The sequence below is a fragment of the Peromyscus leucopus genome, chromosome 1 (assembly GCF_004664715.2).
Source record: "Peromyscus leucopus breed LL Stock chromosome 1, UCI_PerLeu_2.1, whole genome shotgun sequence".
Classification (NCBI taxonomy): domain Eukaryota; kingdom Metazoa; phylum Chordata; class Mammalia; order Rodentia; family Cricetidae; genus Peromyscus; species Peromyscus leucopus.
This window is the reverse complement of record NC_051063.1, coordinates 139,186,843-139,202,343: the sequence shown is the minus strand read 5'-3', so window position 1 is coordinate 139,202,343 and position 15,501 is coordinate 139,186,843. Positions and strand designations below refer to the sequence as shown.

General features: G+C 44.9%; 1 protein-coding gene and 1 non-coding gene across 2 annotated transcripts in view; both read right to left on the bottom strand.

Annotated features, from left to right (window-relative positions):
• Positions 1-15,501, bottom strand: part of St8sia2 (ST8 alpha-N-acetyl-neuraminide alpha-2,8-sialyltransferase 2) — a 74,684-nt gene that overhangs the window by 39,433 nt on the left and 19,750 nt on the right. The window lies entirely within an intron of this gene.
• Positions 12,299-12,430, bottom strand: LOC114709455. The gene has a single exon (XR_003736935.1). It is a non-coding gene; the product is annotated as a small nucleolar RNA U109 (small nucleolar RNA).

Genomic DNA, 15,501 nt, shown 5'->3' with positions numbered 1-15,501 from the left:
ACTGGCTTGCTTTCTGTAGCTTACTCAGCCTGCTTTCTTATAGAACCCAGGACCACCTACCTGTCCAAGGGGTAGCACTATGCACAATGAACTGGGTTCTCCTGTCAATCATTAATCAAGAGGTGTACCACAACCTTACCCACAGGTCAGTCTGATGGAGGGTCTTCTCAATGATGTCCCCTCTTTCCTGGTGACTCTAGTTTGTATTAAGTTGGCAAAAAAAAAAAACAAAACAAAACACTAACCAGCATGCTAATGTTCCCCAAACCAGTAATTCTTAAATCTCTATAACCAACTTCCTTTATCATCTATGAATACTATCATTAATTTAAACTTTAAAATAGACTCATCTTCAAAAATGTACCTTTGTCCTAAGCAAGACCATCCAAGAAGCAGAAATATGATGTCAGAGCCACATACTTATTTACAAAAACCACAAAATCATCACAAGGAAAGAATTTATCAGAGGAATCCCTCAAATCATCCCACATCACCATGGGGAATAGTAGGGATACTTGCATCTCCCTCTGGGAAAGACCAGATAAAAGAGGAAAATGCTTAGAAGAAAATGCTAGCATGAAGTTGGGAGAGTGTGTGGCAGGTGGGGTCCACCAGGAGTCAGAGCAAGGAGCAGAATATATTGTATCCATATATAAAAGCACCAGATTATAAATAAAAATTTAAAGAAATACAAGAAATGGGTTTAGAAAATGGCAGTATATTTATGAAGTGTTTGACGAGGGCCCGGGCGTGTATGTGAAGGGTAAGAAGAGATAATAGAGTCTGGAGAATGCTCCGCCCTCATCAGAGTCTAAAATGCTGCTTATTCAAAAGGAAAACCCAGATCACAGGGGCTTCCATGAAACTTACAGGGGCTCCAGGTGAGGAGAATGCTGCATCTAATTTAACTTTGAAAAATCATTTGTTCAACAAAATTTTTTGAGTAACATTGTAGCTAGGTTGCTGTCAAAGCTGAACACAGTTCCTGTCCTCATGAAGAACAGTTTCAGAGACAACACAAGGATTCTTCTTCTTTTTCCCCCTTTTCTTCTTAAGTTCCCAGTTTACCACTGACTTCATATATATATACACACACATATATATATACACACATATATACATATGTGTGTGTGTGTGTGTACACATAAAAACAGAAATGATTCTTTGTGTTCATGGGTCTGTGGGTTCAACCAATTTAGGATAAAAAGATACCTTAAAATTTTTATGTTAGTTGGGTGATAGTGGCACACATCTTTAATCCCAGCTCTTGAGAGGCAGAGACAAGTGGATCTGAGTTCAAGACCAGCCTGGTCTACACGGTGAATTCTAGGACAGCCAGGGCTGTTACACAGAGAAACCCTGTCTCAAAAAACCGAAAAATAGTTTTTTGTGTCTACTGAAGCTGAACAGACATTTTTCTTGTTGGTACCCAAACAGTACACCAAAGCACTTATATTGTATTAGAAATTAGCAGTAATGAGTCCAAAGTATACGAAAGGATGTGCATAGGTCATAGGCAAATACTGCACCACTTTATATAAAGGATTCGAGCACTTGTGGAATTTGGTATCTGTGGGAGTGTCCTATAGTTAATTACCCACAATTACTGAAGACTGAGTATATCCATCATGTCCATTGTGATGCCTTAAAATAGGTATATATTATAAAATGACTATGATAATTAATATACCTATTACCTTATATAGTTGTCTTTTTGTTGTAAGAACATAGAAGATCAACCTAATAGCAATTTTCAAGTATACATTATTGTTGTTGTTATTATAATTATTTGAGCAAAGTCTTGCCATGTTACCCAGGTGGGCTTGGATTTGTGATCCTTCTGCATCAGCCTCCTGAGTAGCTGGGACTATAGGTGTGAGACATTGTGCTTGACTAAATACGGTATTTGCTGTAGCTACTGTGCTATAAAATAGAACTTTAAAACTGCCTAACTGATCTTTGTGCCCTTAGACCAGCATCTCCTTCCTCTGTCCCCAGCCCCTGACTGAAAGGTTTAAGGGGATCAATACTTTACCAACACCAGCTCCAAGCCTTTCTCCTTTTCTGCCTCAGGCCAGGTCCCAGAGAACATGGAATCCTTCAGATTCAGACTTTACCGTCAAATACATACACTTTCCCTGATCAATCCTTCCTTTAACTCAGGGCTCTCTATTGTTGACACGCTTGACATTCCAGTCAGTGAGGCTAGAAGGGGGCCCGCTATCTCTATGTTATAGTATCCTGGACTTTTTTTTTTTTTTTTTTTTGAGACAGAGTTGCACTATGTAGCCCTGGTTGTCCTGGGACTCATTATCTAGACCACAGATATATTCCTATGTCTGCCTCAATCTCTTCTGGGATTAAAGGCATGCACCACCAAACCCAGCTGCACCCCTGACTTCTGTCTACTGCATTCTAACAGTAGACTTCTTCCTCATCTCAAAGGCGTGACCATCAAAAATGTCTCCACCAATTACCAGCATCCCCAGGAATGTGGTGCAGGGGCTGGGTGCTGGTCTAGAACCTGTGGTGTGACTGTCATTTCAGGTTAGTGCCTCCCAGCACACTCAGTCAAGCAGATCGTTCACACTTCCACGCTAACCCCCAAGCCCCACACCTGGTCCTCCCTCAGAACTACCTAGGGTTTCCATTCTCAGCCACTCCTTCCTTCTCTTTAGGGAGCAGCGGCTTTTTTTCTCAGAGCATCTTTTCCCAATCTGTCAGCTCACAATCGGACCCCTCCTCTGACAGCTGAGAGGCCAAGGTCTGAGTTTCAGCTTCTTGCCTTCTGGCTCCCTCGCAGTGTGTGTCCCTTAAGGATGAATGGTAACCTTGTATTTTATTTTCCATATTCTGATGGATGGACATTCAGTCAGGACATCTCTTTGTCAGTGAGGCTAGAAGGGGGCCGCTATCTCTATGTTATAGCATCCTGGACTTTGGGTCTTGCTGTCTGTGGGTATCATCCCGCCTAGGGTTAACTAAACCTATAGATAATCAAGGCTTGCATGAGCATGTGCCCTTCAAGCATGTCAACCAATCATGACATAGCGCACATGCCACCACCTCATTGATGGAGCTCCCATGAGAGGTCATTATCCCTTTGCACAATAGCCCTAAGACCAGATATGAGAATACCAGGACCATATTCTATACTCCACAGCCTACAGAAATTATTCAAACTAGCCTGCTCACCATCCTTACCCATCGCCTGCTTACAGAAGCTACACTAAAGGCTCTTGCCAATCTATTTCTCTCACTCTGCTCCTGACCTGCCCTAGTCTTTTTTGTGTGCCCATCATGGTATGACATGTGTACCCTCTCTCTGGGGGACTATTGACATGACAAGCTAAATAGGGTGAGGCCCTGTCCTGTTCAGGTCTGTAGCTCATACAGTGCCTTGCCCCGGAGCTTAGTGAACTAAGTTAGACTTCAGTTCTGCACACCTGATCCTACACCTTCATTACACCCATTCAAGACACTGTGTTGCCATAATCTCTAGGGCAGGGCGTCACTCACAGGGAGTAGGAAGGTATTCGGCTTTAGAAAGAAGCACACAGATCAATGAGGGGGTTTGTTTTTGTTTGCTTTATGATTATATTTTGCCTCAAACGTTATTAAAATAAACGAATGCTTGCTTAGTGAAGGGAGAGAACATGATGATCGGGTGAAAAATTTGCTAAAAATCAATCACAAAGTGAATTAGAAAACCACAGACGCTTAGACTACCAAAATCATTATCATCTTCATCATCAACAACAACACCCTCTGGAAAGCACTTTGCATACCATAAAGCCTCATAACCGAGCCCGAATATCAGCAATAGCAAGTGTCCGTTTGATCTTTCTACAATATTCTCAGCTAGGATGTTGACAAAGTTTGGCCACTTGAAAGTTTTACAGTTTAGAAAGTGTGTTCTCCCTGAGCAGGGTACACAGTAACTAAGACAAGAAAGAGATGGCCTGTTAACCAAACACAGCAAAACCACATGCAGTCGGATCCATTCTGGGGAAAACAACTAGTAAACTAGTAAACACACAAAAAGGAATTTCTGCTCAGCTTCTGCATCGGAACCCAATTATTTTAAAATATTTATTTATTTTTGAGACAGGGTTTCATACAGTCTAGGCTAGCCTTGAACTCACTATGTAGCCCGGGTTATCTTGAATTCTTCATCCTCTCGCTTCTGCCTCTAGAATGCTGGGATTATAGGTGTGCCCCATACAGCCAATTCTGTAGTGCTAGTGACGGACCCCAGGGCTTCATGTATGTTAGCAAATACTCTGCCCACTGAGCGGCAACTCCAGCCTGCAATTTACTAAATTTCATGTTAACTGTTTTTTTTTTTTCAATAGACAAATCACAAACGTATATGTTGGTGAGGTACAATGTGCTATTCTGATATGTGAACATCAGGCTCCGTTGTTTATCCTCAAGGTCATGCCCAGTGTCTATCTGTGTTAGAATTTCCCACATTTGCAGTTTCTCACCAGAGAGCTGGGCTCGGAAAATGAACTTTCAGGTGCTGACAGCTTTAATTAAGAGTCTGGACCTAACTTAAACAGTTGATTAATCTTGAGAGTAGAAGATTAAACTGAAGAGCGATTCATGAATTTGTAGCTGCTTCACATTGTTGGGAGGATACTGAATGCCTTTTTCTAATTCATACATAAAACCTACTGAGCTCCTACCTGCTGACTCCTAGGGGTACACTAAGATATGGTCCTATGAGCATGTGATAAAGAAAGAGGTGAGGGAGGGGACAATTTGGAATTAGTCACATGAGCAGACCTGGGGTTCCTACTGAGGGTCAAACAAGGGTTTTGATTTAAAGATACCCTTTCCTCTGTATACCTAAAACTTACCATACTGAAAAATTTCAGCAATAGCATAAGGACATTAAAGCCCTAACGATGGTATCACCCATCACGATCCTCACAACATCTCCCAAAGAGAAACTACATTCAATAAGCAATCCTCCTCACCATTCTCATAACTTTGATTCCATGGTCGTCTTTAACACCTTTAGGGATCTGCCTATTCTAGATATTTCAGGTGGATAGAACCACACAACACATGGCTTCCTTGACTTCATGTCATGTTTTCAAGGTTTGTCCACCTACCAGTGTGCCACGGAGATCTGATATTTGATGATTGAGCTCTGAGAGGCAGAACATCACAAAGATGCTCTTTGTAGGGGACAGCCCCACCCTCCATGTTGGTGTCCAGAGTTAAACACCTGTGGTTTGAACAGGAGCAGAGGTCCCACCTGATGACCTGCGTGTGATGTCTCAGGGGCACCACTGCCCAGAATTTTTTAAATTAGTTGCCAAAAATTAGCTGCCTGTCTCTGTCTTCTGAAAGGCTGAATATCCTTGCTCAGATGAGCAAGGGACCTCAGACTGATTCAGTACAGGTCCTAAACATAAAGTTAGCAACCGTAATTTCATTGCTTACTCTGAGTGGGAGGTGGTTCATGTGTGCTTGCCTGGAGTTTTTGTAGTTTGGTTTGGGATGGTGTCTTAGTTAGGGTTTCTATTGCTGTGAAGGAACACCATGACCATGACCACTCTTATAAAAGGAGAACATTTAATTGTAGTGGTGGCTTACAGTTTCAGAGGTTTAGTCCATTGTCATCATGGCAGGAAGCATGCAGGCGTGCAGGCAGACATGGTGCTGGAGGAGCTGCACAGGCAACAGGAAGTATACTGTCTCACTGGGCACGGTTTGAGCATATATGAGACCTAAAACCCGCCTCCACAGTGACACACTTCCTTAATGAGACCACATCTACTCCAACAAGGCTACAACTCATAATAGTGCCACTCCCTTTGGGGGGCATTTTCTTTCAAACTGCCACCGATGGTCACATCAAGAAGAGTGCTTCCATCCATGAGGGGAGACTTTGCTCTACGTATCCCATCCCAGTAATCCCAACCCAGGGCATCTTCAGTGATCACCACTGGAGAATCCTTTATGAAGGACTTGTATCTGTCTGTAAAATAGACTACAGTGATGTAACTGCTGGAATCATCAGGAGACAAGAGGTTCAGGGTCATCTGTCCCAAACTCCAAGATGTGGAAGCTCTTTGCCCTTTACTACCTTAAAAGTGGGACTGGGGAGATAGATCAGTGGGTAAAGCTCTTGGACACACAGCTGTAAGGATCTGAGTTCAGATCCCCAGAACACACACAGAGCCAGATGCAGTACTGCACATCTGTAATCCCAGGGTTCCTGCTGAGAGATAGGAGATAGAGACTGGAGGATGCCCAGAGCTTGCAGGCCAACTAGCCCAACATAGAGAGCAGTGAACAAGGCACTCTGTCTCAAACAAGGTGGAAGGCAAGGACCAACACCTGAGATGGTCCTTTGACCTTCACAGGTGCGCTGCAGTATAGGAGTGGCTTGACCCACACTGTAGTTGGCTTTTCCAATCATATTCCAAGTCACCTCCAAGGTTTTATATCCTCTAGGGTATGAGTCAGTTAAGTTTTCCTTTAAAGAGCCAGACAGTAAGTATTTTAGACTTTATGAGCCAAGAGGAAAAATTAAAGATATGCATACCCTTCAGAAATAAGAGAGAAAAAATTTCCACAAATGTTTTATTGATGACATTAGAAAATATAATAATCCAGTAGAATTTTTTTTACTCAAAAGATTCATCAGTCTGCTAATGAGAATAATTTAATGGGGGGGCAGGATGGCTAAGGTTTTGCTTAATTAAAAGTTACTGTTCCTGCCATTATTAAGGGTATGTATGAATATTATGAATGTATGCCACATTCTCCTACACTCTTTCCCTGATCTTCTGAGGTCCTTTATTTTTCCTCTGTGAACTCATGTGCCACCTAAATCTTTCTTTGGAACTTAGGCTCTGCCCTTACAGTGGTGGGGAACTTTTCCTATAGGGAAGCAGGCTAAGAGAGCAAGCTCTGAGATAAAGTTCCACGTGTCAGATTTCTCCATGAGCTAGTCCGTAGCTGTTTGATCTTAGATCACCACTTGGCCCATCTAGAAGCTTCTATGTGCTTCCATGTCTGTAGTTTGAGTAATAGTATCTGGTTGGTGTGGTTGCTGAAAAGGTTACATGATCTAAGGCAAAGATCCCAGAAAAACACAGAGCACACTGCAAACCACTGAACACGAATGTCGTTCTTTTGGCTGCTTTCCATTCTAAACCTAAGGACCACGTGGTGGTTTGAATAAGAATGGCCCCCATAGCCTTATCTATTTGAATACTTAGTCATCAGAGGGTGGCACTACTTGGGAAGGATTAGGAAATGTGGCCTTGTTGGAGTAGGTGTGACCTTGTTAGAAGAAGTGTGACAGTGAGGATGGGTTTTGAAGTTTCAAAAGCCTAAGCCAGGCCCAGTGGCTTTCTCTCTTCCTACTGCTGGAAGATCCAGAGGTTGAACTCTCAGCTGTGTCTCCAGCGCCAAGTCTGCCTATGTGCTGCCACAATGCTAACAGACTAAACCTCTGAAACTCTGAGCAAGCCCCAATGAAATGCTTTCTTGTATAAGAGTTGCCTTGTTTATGGTGTCTCTTCACAGCAACAGAACAGTGACTGAGACAGAAACTGGTACCAGGGAGCTGGCCAGATTTGAGCTGCTTACTATAGAATGTTGGTGACTCCTATTTTAGGATGCAAGATGCTCCTTATCGTCTAGGAGCCATCGTTGCTACATTTCTCCTTGAGGGCTTCCTTATGCTTATAAGTGGCATTCACAGGTCTAACATGGGTCCTGAACTCCAGCAAGGCCAGCTCATCACCAGCGTGAAGCCATCGCGATCACACTAGAGTTGGCTGGTGGTCACTTCAGGAAGTGGAGAGACAGCACGAGACATTCCTCCTAACAGCTTGAATTTCACAGGAAGCGACACAATTTGTTCCTGGTGTTGCCCTGCGGGTGGGCAGTTTCTCTCCTTATGGGTTCTCAGGCCAGGCCTAACAGCTGTACAATGTGCTCCGCAGGATTTGAGCCTCCTTTTCTATACAGCAGGCCTTATTCTTGTAGTGGAGTGCTTATCCCATAGATACGGAGGCTCCACAGGACACAGAAAAGTTGGAGATGTGCGTAGGTGTCAACCTTGATCTGGTTGAGTCGGTAACAGTTGAGGTCTCCAGCACTGGGCTTCCGAGGGTGCAGCTGAAGCCAAAGGTTACCTCAGCTCGGGAGGATGGCTGTCTTCTGTGCCCTTGAGCTCTCCTCCGTTTCTCAGCGCTTCCCTTGGCATCCTGTCTTCTATTTTAAATACTGGCTTGATCTGATTTATACATTTGCTTTGATTTCAGCCAACTTTTTTCTCGTCAGTTTCCCTTGCTGTACAAAAAGGTACCATCTCTCTCTTGGCTCTCCCCTCTGCCTAAGTTAAGAAAACATCCCTGAGAACCTAGAGCTTTGATTACGTTCCAGCCTATTTGCCTAGACTTTGTATAAAAGTACTTATAGGCATCTGCACATCAAAATGCAAGTAAACAAGCCTCTTGGATGCCAGCATGTCACACCAGGCTCATTCCGGATCCTTCCTCTTCCTTACCTCTAGCCAGGGGGAGACAGTGTGATTTATCACTCCAGCCAGAATGCTCTCAGAGTGAACAAAAGCGAGGACCTGAGAAGATGCATGAACTGGGGTTACCAATTCATGTCGGACTTGACCTCCAAATCATTAAAAGATACATACATTATACACAACTAACTAAAATAATGCTGCATCCTAAAGTCCTTCCAGATCACAGACCCAGATAACAAGGCATTTAAAACCCAAAAGTGCATGCATCTATGCTAATAAATGAGCTGGATCTGGTGAAAAGTAAGTAGAAAAGGCTTATAAAAAATTTTATTTTTACTTACTTGTATGTGTGCTAGCATGCCAGAAGAGGGCATTGGATCCCCCAAGAGCTGGGGTAACAGGCTCTGAGTCACCTACTGTGGGTGCTGGGAACCAAACTCTGGTCCTCTGGTCCTTTATATAAATGCTCTTAACTGGTGGACCCCCTCTCTAGCCCCAATGGCTTTTAAATGTCAGGTATTGTTGAGGTTTGACTATGAAGTCTCTTCCATGGGTTCATGTGTCCTATCATGTGGTCGCAAAATGGTGACACTGTTATGCAAGGTGTGAAACCTTTGGGGGGATGTGGGTCACTGGGAGGAAGGCCTCGAAGTTTTACACTCTGCTTACTATTTGGCTACAGGGAAGGCAATGTGACCAGCTGCCTCCTGCTCCTGCTCCCAAGCATCCCCCACCACGAAGGGTCGTAGCCCTCGAACTGTGAGCTAAAACAAACCCTATCTTCCTCAAGTTTCTTCTGTTGTTTATTTAGTCACAGCAACAAGAGCAACCAACACAGTGTTCACGGCTACAAAGCCTTTTCTGAGTTCACACATTCCCATGCTCTACAGGTCAGGGCCTTCCACCCTGCCTTGCTGTTCCAGTCTCTTTGCAGCAAGGTGCTGTCTACACTCAGTTCCCAGTGCCCCCCACCATAGACCATGGCCAAACATGGGTCTGGAGTCCTGCTCATGCCAGTATTTCCATAGGAAGCATACTTCCCACATATCCAGTGTGTTCTGGGAAGGGCTGGGGAATGAAGAGATGAGTCAAAACAGTTGCAGGTGTCCTTCTCCTCCAGAGAAGGCTCAGCTTCCTGGAGCAGGGCTTGGGGAGGAAGGATGGAGAACTCAGACATATTCCCATGTTCTTCCACCTGCATCCACCAGGCATGCTCCGGGTCTAGGGCTTTGTGTTAGCTGTGCCTTCCCCCTGCGGTGTTTGCTCCAGGGAGATCCCCGTGGAACACTTCCCCCTTTCCAAATCTTTGTGCAAATGTCATCTGTGTAGCCAGGCCTTTCCTGACCATCATTTAAAATAGCATCTACTTTCCGCTGTATTCTCACTGTGGTTCTCCTCACTCTCCATCACTTTAATCTTTTAATCACCACACTCACTTATTAAAGGTACCGTCTTTCACTACAGTGTTAGCTCCATGGTGGAGGCATGCTTGCCGTAATATTGTCACCCTCAGTGGTGTTAGGTACATTGCCTCCAGGGTTCAATTAATATTTGTTAATAGAAGGACTCAACCTCTCCCCTTTCTCGTGTTACAGCAGAGGAACCAGCTGTCTCCCTATCCAAAGCCAGTGCCTCTATCTGTGTTCTGGATCAAATCCCTTCTGCCTTGAGGCTCTCTATCCACCATGTCTTTCCTCTCCCACAAACTCAACAATTCCCATGAGCTGCATAATTTGATCTCTATCATAGAGCTGTTGTAAGTCAGGCTCAGTTCCACAAATCTTCTCTTACTTTACTGTTGCCTCCCTACAGCCCTCAAGGGAGGAACGAACATCCAACAGAAGAGGAAGTGGAGGTACAGAGAAGGTGAAAATGTGATCAGAGCCACACAGTAAGTGATGACCTCGGGATCTGAACTCAGAAAACTGCTAGAAGAGCCCAGCCCTGAATTACCACCCATACTTCAGGCCCACCCACTATCATTTAAATATATATTAACTTAACCTTGCCTTAATTCCATGCTCCCCTCAGCTAATTCTATATTTCTTTCCGCCACTTTGCAAATGTTCTCAGTCTCCTCTATATTAGCCATCTCTTCCTCTCCACCTGTTTTCTCTTTGTCCCACTCTACTCTGCCTTATTTCTATTAGAGAATTCTTGTAGGACCCCCTTGCAACAGCATTTCTCAGTCATTATCTATCTTAGTGTGCATTTTATTGCATTGATAAACACCATGATCAAAGCCAACTTGGGGAGGAAAGCAATTACTTGGCTCTTAGTTACTAGTCCACCATGAAGGAAGTCAGGGCAGGAACTCAAGGCAGGAACCTGGAGGCAGGAACCTGGAGGCAGGAACTGAAGCAGAGGCCATGGAGGAGTGCTGCTTACTGGCTTGTTACCCGTGGCTTGCTGTGCATGCTCTCATATACAACCCAGGACCACCTACCCAGGGGTGGCACCACCCATAGAGGGCGGGGCTCTTGCACATCAATCATTAATCAAGAAAATGCCCCACAGAAGCTGATGGAGACAGCTCAGTTGAGCTTCCTCTTCCCAGGTGACTCCAGCTTGTGTCAAGTTGATAAAAACTGACCAGCATGCCATCTTACTCAGCCTCCAGCAGTACTTGCCACTAGGAGCTGCTTCTCTCCAGGATAGAATCTTGTGGGTTTCCTGGATGTAGTCCTAACCCTCTGTCTGGTTCGCTGGGTAGCCCTGAACAGACCTTCTCTCCCTTAGAAGACACATGAAAAATGTCATCCATAGGCATCCTGGAGGAAGCTTGCTATCAGGAAGAGATTATTGCAAGTAAAGGGGTGCTTTCGGGTTCACGGAGCGTCTTCATCAGTCCTTCTGGTGCAGAGATGTGGTATTTTAGATTATTTCCTTTCAACGCCTTAAGGTTCTACCCCCAATGGTGTAAAATCCCTCCTTGATACTTCTGGGTGCCCAGGCAGATGGTGTCCAAATTCTTAAAATTTCAGTTTTTCTTTATATTCACACCCAAGCAGATTTTGCTTAGAATTACCTATCATTTTTTTTCCTACAAAACTGAGATCTTCAACATTTCCAAATACAAAAACATTGTCAAAAGAGTAGATAGGCATGCATATTCTTCCCTTCAGAATAAGTGGTCTCCTTCCCACTACCAAAGTTCACTCCCCAAGAGTCATGTCTTCATTATCCCGGGTGACAGTTCTTGTCCCACTTAGCCATGTAGACAAAATGCTGCCTAGAGGGATATGAAGATTCCAAGAGCCATTAAAAATAGTCATGGTTTCATGTGTGGAGTCTTACCGTATGCCAGGCACAGTACTGGAAATATGGTACATTCACTTTCTTATTTCTCACTGTTTTAAGAGTTAGGCTGTCCAAGGCTCAAAAAGCCTCCGGGATTTGCCCAGGATCACCCAGTGTCAGGATGTCACTCATGTGAGGCCAGATTTCATGTATCTGGGAGGTGTCTTGTACCTCCCCTTTATTGGCTGTAGGCAAGAATTGAGTGTGCAGTCACAGGTGTGCCAGTGAATTCAGAGGAAGCAAAGGTTATTCCACAAACAGTACTGGAATAGCTGAGCAGACAGGTCAGGAAAATATTCAAGTCAGACTTCCTACTTGCATCACTCTGAGCAGATAAAGTGTGGTCCAGTCATTGGAGGCTGTGCTTGGAAATGGTTTGCTATGAAAACATACTCGTCTATGACCCAGGCGCTTTGCATCCATTATTGACAGTCCTTCCACTTCAGACTCTGCCTTAACCTTGGCTGTCATTCCCCTCTCTTTTATTGTGGAAGAAACGTGCTACTGCAGAACCCTAGCCAGAGAGTTGGCAGCCCTGAAAACTCATTTCATTCATGTCGTAGGGTGTGGATAAACCCATGCTCTTTAGAGAGGAGCAGAGTGCCCGTCCGACGTGCCACACTTTGCTCTTGAACCTGCCTGGCGGCGACTTGAAAAGCCTCCATGTTCAACCAGGCTTTCTTCTTTTTCTTTTGTTCCTTTCTTGATGGCCTTGCATTCAGACGAAGGAGCGTTCCCTATTAACGTCAGCTGCTGCCTTTTCATGACAGAATTTCTAGAGGACACACGGGAAGGGAAGACTTTGAAGGTGCTTTTCTTCTGGGTGTTTGATGTGTTTCCTTCTGACCCTACCTGGTCCTAGGACAATGGCTGTTCCAGCTCCCTCAGCAGCAGTGCTGGTCACCTCTCAGGAAGCCTCACTGTTAGATGGAAGGAGGTACGGTGAGAGCACTGGATAGGGGCCTGGAGCTCTAGCTCCCCATGAGTTCTGCTCTTACAGCCCTGAATCTTTCTTGGTCTTGATATCCTCCTCGTAAGTCGGGTCTTGTAGGGTTCAAATAGAAGCCCATGTGAACGTTTGTTGCAACGTTGTTGAAGGTGATGGCCACCATCCTTCAGAACAGAATAAACCAGCTATTGCTTGCTGAGCCTAAGAAGTTTCTTAGGACAATTGTGTTTCCATTGTGCAACCCATTAGGGTACCATTGGAAGCCATGAAGGAAGGAAAAGACAGAGTTAGTTGTAGTACGACCATGCTTTCTAATGCTCCATGGCCTCCTCAGATGTGGAGCTGGCGTCTATCCCAAAGGAGGGCTGCTGGAGATTATTTTTGTGCATTTTCTTTTCTTCGCATAGGAGACACATCTGAATGTCACAAGCCCATAGTTTATGGGACTGTGCAGGACAGAGCCCTTGTGTAGAGAGGCCTGCTCCCTCTTTGAGCAGGTACAGACAAGTGTTGGGCACAAGCCAAGTGTAATGGCTGGTGCTGTCAACTCAGTGAATCTAGAATAACCTGGGTGAAGGGCCTTTGGTTGTGGCTGTGCGGGGCTATCTTGAAGTGAGAAGACCTGCTGACGGTGAGTGGTATCATTCCCTGACTGGGATTCTGGACTGTATAAATGGAGAAAGGGGACTGAGCTGAAGTTTGCATCCATCCGTCTCCTTTGACTACCAGGGTAATGTGATCAACTGTCTGAAACTCCCGTGGCCTTGACTTCCCAGTCATGGTAGACAGCACCTTCAATGTTAGCCAAAACAAACTCCTCGCCGAAGTTACTTTTGTAAGAGAATTTAACCACAGCAATGGAGAAAAAGAAATGAAGATATCAAGTCTTTGTTGTCTGCACTGCCCATGAACCAAGTGAGACTCTGAAGCATCCCCGGGACCAGCTTCATCTTGTGGCAACACTTCCTCTGGTTTTCCCAGGAAACTTCTTTCCCCTCATTTGTTTCCAGTCCTGCCTTGATATTAGGGTTGCTCAGCCTTAGCATGACCCATGTACTAACCTCCAACTCTCCTTTGTCTACCTCTAAGCAACTTCACTTTTACTGCCTGACTCGCTGATCATCATGGTAGGTGTGACAGTTACCGGAAGCCTCGCTGGGGGTAGTACTTCTAGGTCAAAGCTGGAACAGCTACCCACTACACACGGCTGCTTCCTATGCCTTACATCTAACCTACCCATGCCTTACATCTAATAGACCTCTCCCACAGGGAAGGTCAACACTGCCTAGTTCATTCAAAAGCAGGGCAGTGTCTACAACTCCCCCATCTCTCCCCATAGTGTGTCCCCTTCCAAGTTCCATCACCTTTGGACTTTAGCTCACCCCTAAATGACAGGAGCTGCTAGTACCCCAATCATTGTGACATACACCACTCCCAGGTGTACAGCCTGCCATGTCCTTCCCAGGGAGGGCATGATTTCTACACTGTAGAGCTCAGCAGCTTCTCTACCTCCTGTAAACTCCTCAGGATTCCTTCATGGGTACAACTAGCTTTCAACATCAGATTTCTTACTACAAGGTCCTTTCTGAGCTGCCCCTCTGCCCTGGTCTTCTACTTTCCATGCCTTCTAATTCTGCCAGGCAATGCAAGAGTGTCCTGGAATGTGTGAATTGGATCACATGGTTGTACCTTTGAATATCAAATTCTCTCCCAGGAATGCCTTAGTCTGTGTGTGTGTGTGTGTACTGAATTTAACATTTATAAATGGCCAGCTTCAGATCATAACTAGTCTAAATATGCATTTGGGGACTTGTATTATGTTGAACCTTTTTTTTTTTTCTTATGATAGGATCTCTTGTAGCCCAGGTTGCTTCAGGTTTTCCAAGGCTCTGGGAGGCACTGGGCTTGAAGAAGCTTTCTGCCTTAGGGTCCTCCTGACTACTTCCTGACTGCCTTGTGGGAAGACACGGGCATGCACCAAGTAGAAAGCAGGAACTCCAGCCATGTTGGTTTAGAGACCAGAAAGCAGCTTTACACAAGAAATGTCACTGGAGCTCACAACAGGTAGGGGTTGGGTGGGAATAGCTCAGAAAGGACAGGAGCCTCCAAGGTTATGACCAAGTGGATGTTAGTAGCATGTGTCTGAATGAGGACTTCGCTTTGACGATTAAGAAGAGCCAAAAAAAAAAAAAAAAAAATCACAGAGCTACTACAGCCCAAGCCATTGCCATGGGTGGGCTTCTATACAAATTCTCTCTATCTCCATGGACTTCCAGACCTTTACTTTGGATGCTTCCAGTACCTTCTGGCAGGGAGCTCAGTTCAATTTTAAACACCCACACTGAGAGCAACCAAGATGTAACAAACAGCTACACACACACACACACACACACACACACACACACACACACACCTTACTATTCCTGTTGCCCTGAGAATCAGTCAGCTCAGATCCCATGGTTGTTGGGGAAGGGACAGGCACAGACACTGGGCAGGGACCTGTTAGGCCCCAGGGCTTGCTTGGGCTGGTGATTCTGGAGAGCATCATGGGGACTCAAGGTGTTGTTGAACATTTTACATAAAGGAGCTGCCTCAGAACTTCATTCTCTTCTCACATCTCCTGTCATTGTTTACTGTAGGAAATTTCAGAAAAGATGGTTGGGGTGAAGCCGAGGAGGTGGGGAGCCTGCCATTCTTTGGGTTTGGTACCATCCAGAGGCAAAGAGAACTCTCGTCC